This window comes from Euprymna scolopes, chromosome 36, assembly GCF_053919585.1.
Source record: "Euprymna scolopes isolate OS-2025 chromosome 36, ASM5391958v1, whole genome shotgun sequence".
NCBI lineage: Eukaryota > Metazoa > Mollusca > Cephalopoda > Sepiida > Sepiolidae > Euprymna > Euprymna scolopes.
In genome coordinates this window covers 72,427,094-72,442,683 of record NC_136517.1, presented here as the reverse complement: position 1 = coordinate 72,442,683, position 15,590 = coordinate 72,427,094, and the positions used below count along the sequence as shown (strand labels likewise).

The 15,590-nt window shown below is 30.5% G+C and overlaps 1 protein-coding gene across 1 annotated transcript in view; it reads left to right on the top strand.

Annotated features, from left to right (window-relative positions):
• LOC145260588 (BTB/POZ domain-containing protein 7-like) overlaps nucleotides 1–15,590 on the top strand; it is a 328,060-nt gene that overhangs the window by 57,311 nt on the left and 255,159 nt on the right. The window lies entirely within an intron of this gene.

Below are 15,590 nucleotides of genomic sequence, written 5' to 3'. Positions count from 1 at the left end.
TTCATTAAAATAAAAGTTATAATACTTCAATTCCGTTTTGTTTCCCGTTCTTTGGCAATTATAACAGCGTTTCCTTGGATGTTTTATTGTATTTTTTTTTGGGGGGGGGGAGGGGGGGTTCATGTATCTTTTATCGGTTTTTCATTTTCCCCCGATCTTGTCATTTCTCAAATTTATTTATTCTCTCTTTCCATGTTTCCTCTTTTTTCGGCAAGTTTAACATCGTTTCTTTCTATTTTTATTCATTTACTTTCTTTTTTTTTCCTCTGTTTCTGTTTCCACGATCTTTCCGTTTTTCATCATCCTTCGGCAAGTTTAACATCGTTTCTTTCTTTGAAAAACAGCAAGAAGCAGGATTTTTTGTACACTAAAAAAAAAAAAAAATTACAAGTATTCTTTCCTTCTTCCGTTTCTTTACTCTTGCTTCGATGTCTTTCCAATCTTTTTTTTTTTTTTTATAAACCTAGCATAAATCATTTCCGTTACATTTTGCTGTGTTTGATGCCTCTCTCTATATTTTCATCGTTTATTTTTTTTCTTCTTTTTTCAGTATTTTCCTTAGAGGCAGCACTACGAACCCATTCTTTTTTTTTTTTTTTTTTTCATTCTTCTTCATTTTTCTTTTCTTTGGGTTGGAAACGTCCGTCTCACGTTCGTATATAACGAAGTATTTTTTGGGTAGATTTCGGGGTGCTACAACCGCAGTGATTGGGGATTCTTCCATTACACCAAATCGAGCCACAGCAACGCATGCCAGGGTACAGCTAGTATATATATATATATATATATATATATATATATATAAACTTTTATTCAGGGTATGCCACCCAACATGACTGCTTAAGAATCATGGGATATCACTTAGTGATCAGGGTGTCTCTTGTGATAGTTCATCATGTTGTTTGCCATTTTGTTAAGATATTATCCCTTCTGTTTGGGGAAAACGCACACACAATGATCAGAACTGTAGTCTAAATTAGAACAAATTCATTGCTTTAGGGATTTGAGTTAAACCTTTTAAAATCCTTGTAGTTGAAGTCGTTTAAAACAAACTGACTTTAACTTAAAAAAAATTGATATAAGGTGGCACTGTACCCCCACCCACTCACACAAAATGCCTGTCTTGGAATAGTTAATAAAATTAACCATTCTTTTTGCAGCCCAACCATATTTGGTTGACTAATTTGTCCAAGTTTCAGTAATAAATGTGCATCAGTCTTTGTTTCATCGCTGTTCAATGCTAAACACATTTGGATGTACATGTATAATTATCAATAACTCTGACTCGCTCCTCTCTTGTCACTACCCTGATTTGGGCTATGATAGTCCTCTTTAGTTCAGAAATAGATTGGTGATTGTTTTGTAGATATTATCTTTAAGATAACCCTATAGATAATAATAATATGGAGATGGGGTTAAAATCTGGTGAATGTGAAGCCCATTCAGGATCACACTTCTTACGAATGAGATGATCACCTAAGTTTCCACACTTATATCATTGAACTGACTGATCGATCGACATTCATGTCTGAAACTTTGTGGATAAGTCAGGCATAGGCTGAAGTTAATTTATACTAAATATGGTTGGATAGCATAAAGGGTTCTGACTTTTATTAATGATTCCATGTGTGTCCGTAATAATGAAAAATGCCTGAAACAAAACCTTAAAATATTTGCCATTAAATTTAAAAGACAGGTATAAGGATTTGAACTTTTGTATTTTTGCTTATATATATATATTGAAGCAGTGCATTGCATTAGAATACACTTTTATCAAATGTTTTCAGAAGTTTTTCAAAAATGAACTCCTCTCAATTTTTGGTATACAAATTTGCAATTTGATCTATAAAAGATTTGGACCTGTGCAACAAATTCGATTTGGTTTTTAGCCGGTAAAAATAACTGCTAAGGGGTCAAAATTGTGAAAAAATGAATTTGGCAGGAGTTGTCAACTAAACCTGTTACTTCTAGACAAATATACATTAATAGTTTAAAGTTGCTTAATTTTTACCATTATTTTTATAGCTGATGGCACCTAAGTATTTTTTTAAATTTTAAAATCGCTACTATAATTTGGACACAATATAATAATCAATAGAGAATTGGTTCTATAATAATAAATACATACTGCATGAATTAAAATATATTTTAAAACTAGGCAACACTTAGCGGCCTACTGGTATACATATATTTCAAATGCTCCTTTGATCTTATCATTTATTTAAGGGATTTTATCAGTGAGATTTTAATTAACTTTACCTTTAAAATAAAATTAGATGTATCCAAATCTATATACATGACATTATTTGAATTCTTTAAGCTTTACACAGTCTGTTGAAAGTCCAATACTGCCTGTATTACTGGAACTCTAAAAATAATGAGGTAATAAAGTTCTGAATTTCTTTAAAAATTTTAATTTTCTTTGATTTTTCTTTTTTCATATGATCGTTTCAACTGCATTAAAAGATACATTTTTCTCTATCGATTAAATCGGGGTATGCTCCAAAATGTTTAAATAAGTTAATTCTCCTTTCTCCCAAAAAAGTGCCATTATTTACAGAAAATTTAAAATGAAAAAAAAAAAAATTTCTTAAAACAAAAGACAACACTTTTCTTACCTTAAAAAAAAAAAAAAAAAAAATTCAAACGGGTTTTTTTTTCCCCCAAAATTCAAAAACCATAATAGCGCTCATAAAGTCATGGACATTTTTTTTTCTTTGTCAACAAGAAAAAGAACATAAATAAGCAAAATATAGCAACAAATTATTTTTCTTTTCTATTTTCTTCATCCATATTTCTCCCGATCACTACAAAAATTAACCATACTGATGTGTTTATTTATATGTGTGTGCATTTTTTTTTTTTTTTTTTTTTTTTGTAAGTTGATTTGGACATTCCCACATAGGATTCAATTTCAGAGGCATAAAATCTAGACAGAATTTATAGGATAACCTGATAGGTGGATGTATGCTAATGAGCCATGAGACTTGTGGGACTGTCTTTATTAATCAAATGCATTTTCCCCTATTTTGTCTCATTGTTGCATTCCATGCATATCTGTGTTTGAACTGGTTTTCATTTTTGATCACTGATCGCCTCATTGAGGATAAACTCTTCTCAAATAACTTAATTATTCTTGTGTGTACAGCTTTTCCTTTATCTTGCCTCGTTCTTGTCTGGTGACCTGATCTTAACATTCAATATTGCTAGTGTTACTTATTGAATTTGAATGCTAAAACTTCACTCACATCAATACTTGTTGTAGTAGTTTAAATATGGAATATAAGAAAACTTGATTTGTCGTATTACTATTGTTGGCACTTAGTTTAATTTCTTTTTGAAAAAGCAGTTCTCCAACTCTTGAGCTGTTCTATTTTAAAAATGAATGTACTTTTAATAAAGGAAATAAGTACGTTTACCCTGAATTAATGATATAGGCAATTATGAGTAGACTTGCTATAAATACGACCTGATCATGTTGATCCAACAGTTCTTATCAAATCGAAGTTAAACCTGTACCAGATGGGTGGCCGCTTGAGAATAACAGGCGTTGTATGTAGGAAAAAAATAACAGCCCTTTAGATGCTTATCTACAAGTGTTAAGACATTGGAACATCACTCTGTTGGTGGAAGTTTTATACTGGCTCATAATTTTTTTTTTTTTTTTTTTTAACAAGCTGGTCACCACTTATCAAGGCCCGGAAGCCACTCGTGGATACGGGTTATTGTGTGTACAGTACGTTAGTATTGGAGATTTGATAAAGTGTCTTAATAAGGGGGCGGTTCATCAGAAATTTGTTTATGCTGGACTTGAAGACATCCAGGTTAAAGTCAGGTGGGAATCAGGCAAATGAAACAGAGTTCCACAAGCGTGCACTTCTAAGAAAGAAGCTTTGTTCATGGAATCTACGTTTTGATTTTGGCACAGATAAAGTGGGGAAAATTTTTGGCAGTAGTTTCAGCTAGACAGGTGTTTTTCGTGAAAGATTGGTGAGGGGGGAACAAGAGATTGGAGCTCAGACGAGCACTTGCCATGGAAGTAACGATAAAACAAAGACAGGCTCGTAACGTCTCTCCTGTGGGAGAGAGATTGCAGGAAAGAGAAAAGGGTATCCTCCACTAAGCCACGAAGCCTATTTTGTCAAAGCAGGATAGGTTGTTTTTAGCAGCTCCTGCCCAGATGTGGCAGCAGTGCTCCATCCTTGGAGAAGCTCTCCAAAGAGTTTTGTTTTTTGTTTTTTTTTCATTTCATTATTCTAACCAGAAATTTTCTGTTGGTAATCCAAAAGATTTCAGCTCCTGAAATGTTAAAATGTTTGCCATTTTAAAAAAAAAAAAAAAAAAAAAAAAAAAATTCTACTCAGAATTTTTTTGGTTTAGGTTATTTAATATTTCCACATTAGCAAACTGCTGAATGAGCTTTTTAAAAAAAAATTGTTGAATGGGATTATTTTAAATAAATTGTAGGTGTGTATGTTACTTTATTAAGAATAACAAATGAAAATTGTCTAATCAAAATCAGTTTAATTTGTCAGCTTAAATGCTATTTAAGTCCAACTTTGAAAATTTCGTTTAGGTAGTATATATATTAGATAGTGTTTTGATTTTAATGCGGACAACAGACATGTTTTTCAGGGTTCAGTGAATACGTTTTTAATGAGCAGAATCTAAAGAATTCCGTTAAAAATAAAGCATAAAAAGCAAGTCATACAGGATCAAACATGTATTAAACTAAAAAATATCAATCTTTGCCTCATTAAATGATTGTCTTATTAAAAAATGATCACCACTTGACAATGACAAATACTTTGGGGGGGGGGGCATTTTACACCATGCAACTTTATTTTTTTTTGTCTCAGACAATTTTACAAACTATATAAAAAAATTCTATTCTTGCGTGAAGTTTTAAAATTTTCTGTAATATTCTCAGCAATGTGACTTATGATAGTCAGTTCACAGAGGAGACATTGTGTTCCTCTTTAACTACATCATTATTTCCATGGAGGGTGCTTGACTGAGCTCCAGTATTTGGATCTTCCTTGTAAGGCATTCACAGTAAGAACTCTTCTTTCTACCACAAAAAAAAACAAACTATTTCCTTTCTCCCTTTATGCTCCTAACCTCAGGCAGGATTTTAATGGACAGTTTCTTTGCAAAGGCTTCCCGTCTAATACATTACCATAGAACTGATTCCCTGCCGATTACAACTTAGTCATCTTCAAATTTAATGTCATTAAATTCATACGATGGACTACCCCATAATACAGTCATACCATTGGTCAGTATAGTACTCGCATAATGTTCTTCATCTTTCAGTTAGCGATCATTCCCATTTCATTACCCCTTATCATTGATTGGTTGCTTAGTCTTGGTAACTGCTCACCCTAAAGTCTAATTTTTTTTCAAAAAGACAAGTCACTTGCATGCATATTTTAATCGTTTTGTCCTCTGACATATTATATTTCTCTAAGTTTGTCCAAGCATCAATTTGATATAAAGCGCTCATTCTAAGTCAAAAGGTTTGCCTGTTTTTAATTGACTAAAAAGTCGTGTGTGTGTAATGATAAAGTAGGTTTGATTCTAACACATGATTTCAGCAAGGATTCAAAGAGCAATTTTTTCTACCATTGTGTCATGTATGGTTTGAAGTGAACAAATGACTTATTCAATTTGTGATTCTTTCTATTCTATGCTTTACTAAAAGAATTGTGATAAAATGTTTTTGAATTTAGATGAGGATTGATAATTTGAATTATTTTGAGCAATCATTTTCATCTTAGTTGTTAATGTTTTGACCTACGCAACCTTCAACCTTCTTCAGATGAATCTTTTTTTTTTTTGAACTTGGAATAAGCTATGTGGAATTTTGAACTGAACCTTTTATTTATTCCATTGCAATTGTTCTCATTCTATTTTATAAGCTTAAAATAATTAACATTCCTGCCCAGTCATGGCATAAATAAAAGTTAACAGTTATTAACCAGTTGTGGTTGATGAAACAAGAACAATCTACTCTAGTGGAATAAATAGTTTAGTTAGAAATTCTGTATCGATTCCAGAGTTGGATATAAAGAGACCCACATTTAAAAAAAAAAAAAAAAAAAATCACCTGAAGTAGGTTGGGAGTTACATCAGTAGAAACGTAAAACTAACAAGATGAGAATAGTCATCGTAATAATACGCAACGGCATAATTTGTATGTTTTGTCGTTGCAACTATAAAAATTGCAAGTGCATTAACTGCATGAGTTCTAAAGAAACATCGGTTGTAGTCACTGGAGTTTCTATTTACTTGTTCATTATCATGAGATGCAAGGTTGATTTTTTTTTTTTTTTTTTTTTTTTTTTTTTTTATAATGTGGGGGAAAAATCAGCTCTCCAAAATGGGGCATTCTGGATTGGGACAGAATAAAAATTGCTTCAGTCTAGGCACAGAAAAAATGGAGTTCCATATCAGAACAGATATAGAGACTGCATTATCAAACACTTTGCAACATTTATTTGCAAAAAGTATTTTTTCAAATTACATTTAGAACAAATCAGGAACAAGGCCATCAAAAATGTAGGGTAAAAGGTGGTTATTGTTCATCCTTGGTCTAAAGTTTACTTTTAACTAGAATCATTTTGGTGACCATATTTACCCTAAAAGGGCTGAATTTACTATCGAGCCCATCGTCCTTAAGATATCCCTAAATTTGTTGGAAATTATATTTATTAGATACGGGCAATAATGGCGAAAAAAGATAGGGAGACATAGTTTTAGAATCCGGTTTATCTTTTTTTTTTTATTTTTTTATTTTTATTTTTTTTTGTATGTTTCTGACTACTTTTGATTTGTATTTGTGAAAGATTAAAGCCCAAAGTTAATTTCCAAAAGAAAAAATATTTGTACGCATAAAAAATTTCCAAAAAAAAAAATATTTGTACGCATAAAAAAATATTTATGATGAAAAATGTTTTCATGGCGACATTCGAAAACTGACAAGTTCTGCTAAATTTTGAAGTTCAATAAATTCATTGTAAAAATCCCTTGAAAGATAAATAAGTTTTCGTTTCAAAAATGATTAGTAAAGTCATAAGATATTGAATTAAATAATAAAAAAAACACCATTGTCCCAAAATAGCTTAATTAGCCTCAAAAGCACAAGCAAAAACAAAGTCGTCTAAGAATGCCTTCTACAGAAACCCAAAATGTCAGAAAGTCAAAAGGCTTTCTGAAAATGTCAGGTAGTTGAAAGGAGGTAAGGAGTGCTGGTTTTCTTTTTTTTTTTTTTTTTTTTTTTTTTTTTTTTTTTTTTTTATTTCTAGCCGTGCATCCGTACATACCTATCGTGAACGTTCATATGATTTTTACTATTTTCATTTATTTTTGTGTTCTCACTTTTAAATAAATATTTTATTTATTTTTCAAGATGATATAAAAATTATTTTACACTGAAAGTTACATGTTCGTTCAAGCAAGGAAAATATTAGAAGCTTACATATAAAAATTAAGCGAAACATGTAATCTAAAAAAATAAATAAGAGGAAATATTTTTTGTGTGAAAATATTGAATAAACAATGCTTAACTCAATGATAATATCAGTAGTTCGGGAAATTAATTTTTCTTTGATTTATATCGAATTTATTAATACGGATTTTGGGGCTTTTTTCATAATGTTCCTAACAAATTAATTTCTTTTTTATTGTTTACAATTTAATAAAAAAAAAAAAAAAGCAAAAATAAATTCGTTCATTTGTTTTAATTAAAAATTTTTTTTAACTACTACTGAAAACCCATAACTTTAGTAAAGGTTTCTTTTTTGTTGTTTATTTAAACAAAAAATACATTTCAACTACGATTAAAATAAAAATAATGGATTCATTATTTGATAAATTGGTTAATTTCCTGATTTTTGATGAATTTTAAAGTAAAGAGAGGGGTTAAAATTTTGAGCATCGGCATTCATTTTGCACATACCTATATTTATGTACAACAATTCATTGGATTAACACATGGAGTGGGAGGGGGATACAAAACTTTGCTCCTATCCAAAATCCCAAGAAGTTTCTGAAGTTAAATGCTTTCATTTTTTGCAAGATCATGAAGTCTGAGTCTAGCTGACTTCCGTTCTGTTTTTATGTTTTAAATAGCAGTAAAATAATTGCCGGATCAATCTATTTGAAATATTTAGGGGAATTGAGAAAGCAAATCTATTTCCATAATGAAGCGTTTCTCATTTGTTTTTTCTTTCTGTTTTTTATACAGATTCATGTTTCTTTTTTTTTTCCCCCATTGTAAAAATCTTTAGTTTGAAACGTTTTCTTTTTTTTTTACTTCACCGATTCATGTTACTTTATATGAATATTAGTACAAACATTGGGGATTTTTTTTTTTTTCGTCAAAGGGTGTACAGGCATATACAAATCTATACAGATAAATTTTGTTATTAAGTGTATGTAGGTTATTGCTTTTTTTTTTTTTTTTTTTTTTTTAAATATATATATTGAATGATATTGGACTAAAGCGCTGATAGGTTTTATCGAGAAAATATCCAATTTACTACTGCAGGATAAATCTGGTTGAATCGGCTTTCGATTTTTCTACCATAAATGTGTGGGTGACTCGCATAGAATTATTTTTTCTGATGATCCGATCAATTATTTCTAGTCAATAATAATGAATAGATTTTTTTTTTTTTTTAATAAATTTTCTCTCTCTCTCAACAAGTCAATGAAAAATGGGGAATTTTGAATAAGAGCTAACAAAATAAAAACAGGGTGAAAAAAGTAAATATGCAACAAATAAATGTTACTAAAACCAAGATAACTCTTCTACATACTGAAATAAGTTTTTCTTTGTGCGTTTTAACTTATTTTAAAGCGTTTCTTTACTTCAAAATAATAGTAATATTAAATTTGAGTTAGAACGAAAAATATGGCGGTTTCATTACAGCCATGTCGAGCCTACATAACCGCTCAAAAATCGAAAATAAAACCATATTCGTAGAAATACATCAAATAAATGTCACCAATCATGCGTGATAATGTTCTATCAGTATTTTCTTTAATTTTCGATTTTTGAGAGATTATCGAGGTTCCCTTTTTTTTTTTTTTTGTTCTAACTCAGACTTGACACTGTTTTTATTCTGAAGTAAATATAAACTTTAAAATAAGATAAAACAAATGACAACAAAAAACTTATCTCTCTGTGTAGAAGAGTTACTTATTTACCTTTTTGTATATATTTTTCACTTTTTTTTGATGACTCTTGTTGAAAATGCCACAAGTTTTTGGATTGTTTGAAGATTTGTTATTGGTGCAAGAATAAAAATGCTATTGCGAACGAGTTTCACCAATTGGTACAAAGAAATCAGTGCATGAAACTTTTAATGTAATAAAAGCAAATGGTGAGAATCTTTTGGAGGAGGAATCCAATTAAAATCTGAATTTAAACTTTTAAAATTGCTGAACAAACGGCCCTTCCATTCTTTCAGAGATTAACATACATGACATCGTTAACCAGGGAAGATAGTTTTGTTCATGGGGTGAGGGGTATACGCTGGATCAAAAAAATAGTGCTTATTTAAGGTCGCAGGAAGTTAATATAAAAAAATTGGTATTAATTGAAAATTCTGTGATTTGTTAGTATATAAAAACACTGCATCTAAAGAGTAATATTTCTTTGAGATTTCGGGAATGCATTAGCATAAACACATATTGGATCTAAAGAATAGTGCTAATTGAATCTCTGTAATAATATTACAAAGCGGATGTAAGTAGTATTACTAATTGCAGGAACATACATTCTTGGACGACTGGGTCAAAATACTTTTAGTTTCGAGTATGATAGACAAGGATGACCATTGACTCTTCTTCACACCCCACACTTTCGAGGGCCATGTTCTTAATTTAAAATTGTATCACTTTTTATAATATAGCAAATAAATAATTCAAAATATATCTGGGTACTTCTGCACAATAGGGACTACATTATCATCAACATATTTCAGGCAGGTTATGTAAACCACCAGAAGTGTCGAACAAAAACGGTTTTTTATTTCTATTGTATTTTTTTATGAAAACGCTTGCCAATTTTTAAGGTGTCGAACAAAAACTTTTTCTTTTACGAAACACAATGACCAATGCTTAAAATGTTAGCAAATAGTTAAAAATTAAGGAAAAAAAACAATCATAATCGAAAATGTCATCAAATGATAATTTCAATGAAAAAAAGGTGCTCGTGCAGTTTACAGACTGGGTTGAAATAATAATGTTATTTAGAAGAGCAGCTTTTTAACTATTCTATACTTTCACCTAACAATCTAATAAACAAAAGGTACCATCAAAAATCTAATAAACAAAAAGGTACCATCAAAAATCTAATAAACAAAAAAAGGTACCATCAAAAATCTAATAAACAAAAAAAGGTACCATCAAAAATCTAATAAACAAAAGGTACCATCAAAAATCTAATAAACAAAAAGGTACCATCAAAAATTTAATAAAAAAAGGTACCATCAAAAATCTAATAAACAAAAAGGTACCATCAAAAATTTAATAAACAGAAAGGTACCATCAAAAATCTAATAAACAAAAAGGTACCATCAAAAATCTAATAAACAAAAAGGTACCATCAAAAATCTAATAAACAAAAAGGTACCATCAAAAATCTAATAAACAAAAAGGTACCATCAAAAATCTAATAAACAAAAAGGTACCATCAAAAATTTAATAAACAAAAAGGTACCATCAAAAATGTAATAAACAAAAAGGTACCATCAAAAATGTAATAAACAAAAAAAGGTACCATCAAAAATTTAATAAACAAAAAGATACCATCAAAAATCTAATAAACAAAAAGGTACCATCAAAAATGTAATAAACAAAAAGGTACCATCAAAAATGTAATAAACAAAAAGGTACCATCAAAAATGTAATAAACAAAAAGGTACCATCAAAAATGTAATAAACAAAAAGGTACCATCAAAAATGTAATAAACAAAAAGGTACCATCAAAAATGTAATAAACAAAAAGGTACCATCAAAAATGTAATAAACAAAAAGGTACCATCAAAAATCTAATAAACAAAAAGGTACCATCAAAAATCTAATAAACAAAAAGGTACCATCAAAATCTAATAAACAAAAAAAAGGTACCATCAAAATCTAATAAACAAAAAAAAAGGTACCATCAAAAATCTAATAAACAAAAAGGTACCATCAAAAATCTAATAACAAAGAAAAGGTACCGTTTGCCATCTATCAGCTACTGCAACATTTTGATCTAAGCATTTTAACACCTTCCAGCAGTTTACATAATCTACCTGGAATATGTTCAATGATAACGCAGTCTCTATTCTGCATAAGTACCCGTATTTGTTTTGTACTCAGTCGGAAGGGCAAATCCTTATCAGTCTAATTTTTATTTCTACCCCATCTTGAGTGGGTGTTCTTTTTGATTGATTTGACGAGCATGTATTATAGAAATGTAATTGCGTCCAGAATCTTGGTCTTTAGTCCTGAATAGGAATTTATATCTTGATATTGTAATGTCCTTCCTTGCCTCTCACCAAGTCATGGCAGGAGACGAGGAAGACTGATTACAGCAATGATTCTGAAGGAACTGTTCATTAAAAAGCCATCAAGTAAGTGTGAATGGAATAAGTTGAAAGGCCCATGGGTAGGCTATGCGGCAAGTGTTCTAGATGTGAGTTTGGATATACCTGTATTATCTGACCGAATTATATATTAATCACTACACATGACTGTCTTAATAATCTGCTACAAATTATTGAAAAAAAAAGTGTTTTAATGTCCGATTGGTGATCAACAACCATTAGTCGAATTGCCACCTTAACTAAATTTACAAAGAGCTTGTATAACGCCATTAACAATCGTCTACCTTCAATAACTTGTCTCAACATACTCCGCAGTAATTGACTGACTCATGCTTGAACTTTGTCGTTTTCTTTTCACCTGAGATCGGTCCTGCTTGATCTGCAACCCAGCAGAAACCTCTTAAAATTTCTGCTTAATTTTTTTTTTCTTTCCTGTCCGACTTGGTTCACTAAACAAGTCTGACAAAAATAGCAAATGTCTAATCACAGCACGCCATATTTCTCCGACGCCATGCGATAGAACGCACTTAACTTGGTCATGTAGCAAGTGTTAGCACTGCTTTATTTCAATACTCAGTGTTATCTCGTATTGCATGGGTGGGCGGGATATTGGTTTACTTGTATACCATTATGACTTATGAAATCGACTATACTGAGTTCAAATCTTACCGGATTTACTTGACGATGGTCATAATTTACACATTAATACTGTTCGATAAAATATACAAGAGAAGTGTTCGAGCAATGTAAATGAAAAATGAATATATGGCCACGTGCCTGACTATAATATATAGGCATTAAAAAAAATCAATAAAAAAAAATCAATTTAATAATTTATCTATCAAATATTTATATCAAATACATATATTCATATTGAACTATAAGAATACCCGTCTCAGTATGAACTGGAACAAATACATCGAGGACATTGCAAAGGCTGCTGCAAAATAGGTGGCTTCCCTCTATCAAGCTGGAAGACTACTCATACCCAAGAGTATCCTGTACTTCTACAAGGCCACGATTCACCTATGCATTAGTATTGTTGCCACATCTGGGCTGGTGCATCTACCATTGGCTTCTCCCTCTTGGATAGGGTCCAAAAAAACAGATTTCAATCTAGTGTCTCCCACTTTATCAACCAAGCCTCAACCCCTGTCCCATCACTGCTATGTTGCATCTCTGTACCTGTTTTGCAAATAATGGAATGTATTCTGATGAATCCGTTGCACTTATGCCCCCTCGACATACATATCCCCAGCAAACCTGCTTAGCAACAAAATCTCATCCCTTCACCTGTTGAGGTCCATAAATTCCAGAAAGCTTTCTACTCTAATAGTTTCTACCCTTGAACAGCTTTGGAATTCCGTTCCTGCTACCTGCTTCTCTGTCTGTACTGATATGCAGAAGTTTAAATGTAATGTAAACCAAGATCTTGCAAGGCATGGTTCCAAATAGTAGCTCCTTATGTCTAAGTGGTGAGATGGCTTGTTAGGGGGTGAACGCGAGTAGAAAAAAGGGTTGTTAAATGCAAACTACTTGGATACAACTTTTTGTGTATTACACATTTTTTAATTAGCAAATATATATATATATATATATATATATATCTTGCTTTCAAACTGGTTGTTTTTGTTCAATGGCATATCAACCATTTTTGGATTATTTAATGCTGAATCCAGTAATTTTGGAAAAAGTTTTTATGCTTCAAGTTCTTTGTATTTTCAAATATTTATTCATGGAGTTTGGTTTGGTTGTTTTGTTTAATTGTATAGCAACCTTTTCTTTTATTTATAGTGTTTGTTTTGATTGTTTTGTAGAAGGAAAAATGTTGTTTTTGACTTTGCAGAAAATGATTGAGTTTCACAAAGGGAAAGGAAAAAGCAATCAATGTTTTGTGCATTTTGTCAGAAAGCCAGTATCTTCAAACAGCTTGATCTGGTTGCATCAGATTGCTTTCAAGTTGCAACTCTTACCCGACAGTGATACTGCATCAAGTCATAAACATGTAATTGTTTCTCAATTAGTTTAAAAATAAATCCTTTAACCATTTTGAAATATATACTACTTGGCTGATTTCCAGAAGTATGAAACTTCAACCTGTTGGTTAATCGGTAGAAGTCAACAAGAGTGAAAATGGTTTCTATACAGGTGGGCATATATAGTAGAATCACAGTAAATGCATTAAAATTGTTTTCTGTGTCTAAAAGCATTAAGCAAACTATTTGGTTATTAAGAAATGATATGAAGATGCAGCCATTAAATCTGCACTGATGTTATTTTAAAGTGTAGATTGACACACAAACTTGTTATCCACGCATCGAATTACTTGCAGAATTGGAGTTGAGAGTTTAATGCTGAACATGCTATTTCTAACTCGAATATGAATCACAAATTGACAAAGCCATAGAAATGCAAGAACAGGTCTAAAAAAATTCTCATAACGAATATATATATATATATATATATATATATATATATATATATATATATATGACAAGCCTATATTCCAAATTTCATGATGTTGATCATCTTACAATTTATTCCTTTAAAGTGTCAACTGACTTAAAGGAATAAATTATATATAAATTTATTCCTTTAATTCAGTTGACACTTTAAAGGAATAAATTGTAAGATGATCAACATCATGAAATTTGGAATATAGACTTGTCATTCATTATTGGTATATATATATATATATATATATATATATATATATATATATATATATATATCACATGAAATTAGATATGGACAGATTCTTTATATAGAGCCTCATCAGAATATAAGTTTAACATATAGGGAGTAGAACATGACATATAACGAAATTTAAGACAAAGTAAATATAGGTTATATATGAAGTTATTTGTCAGTTCAATAACGAGAAACTTCAATAGAAAGAGGATTTGTAAACGTTCTTTATACCTAGGCATTTCAAGCCTAATGCTTCTCATCAAAAGAGAAGGTAGCTAGGCTACAAATATAGGGTAATGCGACGTCTAGCTTAAAATACATTAGGATGGAAATGTAGAATAAATTTAAAAATAAAACAGAGGGAAGATGTATAAAGCATAAGGATAAAAAAATGTATGGAAATGTAGTTGCCGTTATATAAGTAGGTTATTTTGAGGCTAGAAGTGAGCAATAAGAGTGACTAAAGTGGAGTTCTAAAAAAGAAATGTGTAGGGGGAATGAGTATAAAAAATGAAGGAATATGTCAAAGTGGAAATAAAGATAATATGGCATAAGGGATTGAGGTATAAAGAGGAAAACCAAAACTAAGTATATAAGCAATAAAAAAAAATGGTAAAGCAGCAAGCAACTCACAAAACCTGCAACTTACATTAAATCCAGTTCCCGCGAGGAAAACGTGGATGTTTCTGTTTTATTCAGGCAGAATTTTGAGAATAGAATTTAATGTAAATTCCTTGTTTTGTATTTTTTCTATTTGCTACTTTACAATATATTTTTTTTTCTAGAGGCAAAGTTTGAATTTCTGAAAAGCAACATGGACGAAAGGTCCTGAATTGACATAAGTTTTGTGTTCACGGTCCATCTAAGATTTTGAATAAAAAAAAAAAAAAAACTTTGTTGCTGACTAGCAGGCATTACTTTATAAATATAAAAATAAGAATTTTACCTATATGAAATTAATCAAAGTACATTAATTAAGCAAGTTAAAAAATAATACAAGAGATCTTGTATAAACTGGATACATATTTAATATAAATAAATTATTAGAAATAGGTTGATAATATCATAAATAATATAAATAGCTTGATCCTAATTCTATAAAACAAATTTTGTAAATAATTGTTTTTAAACAGCATACAATAGGGACGAACCATACAGGATAGCAAAATATTTTTGAATATTAAAATATGTTAGGTAATTATTAGTTCAAAGCAGAAATCAGATCTCGTATACAGATCGCTGATGTTTTATTTTGATGGAGGTGGTGACTGATCAACACTGTTGCAATGTTTTTGACTT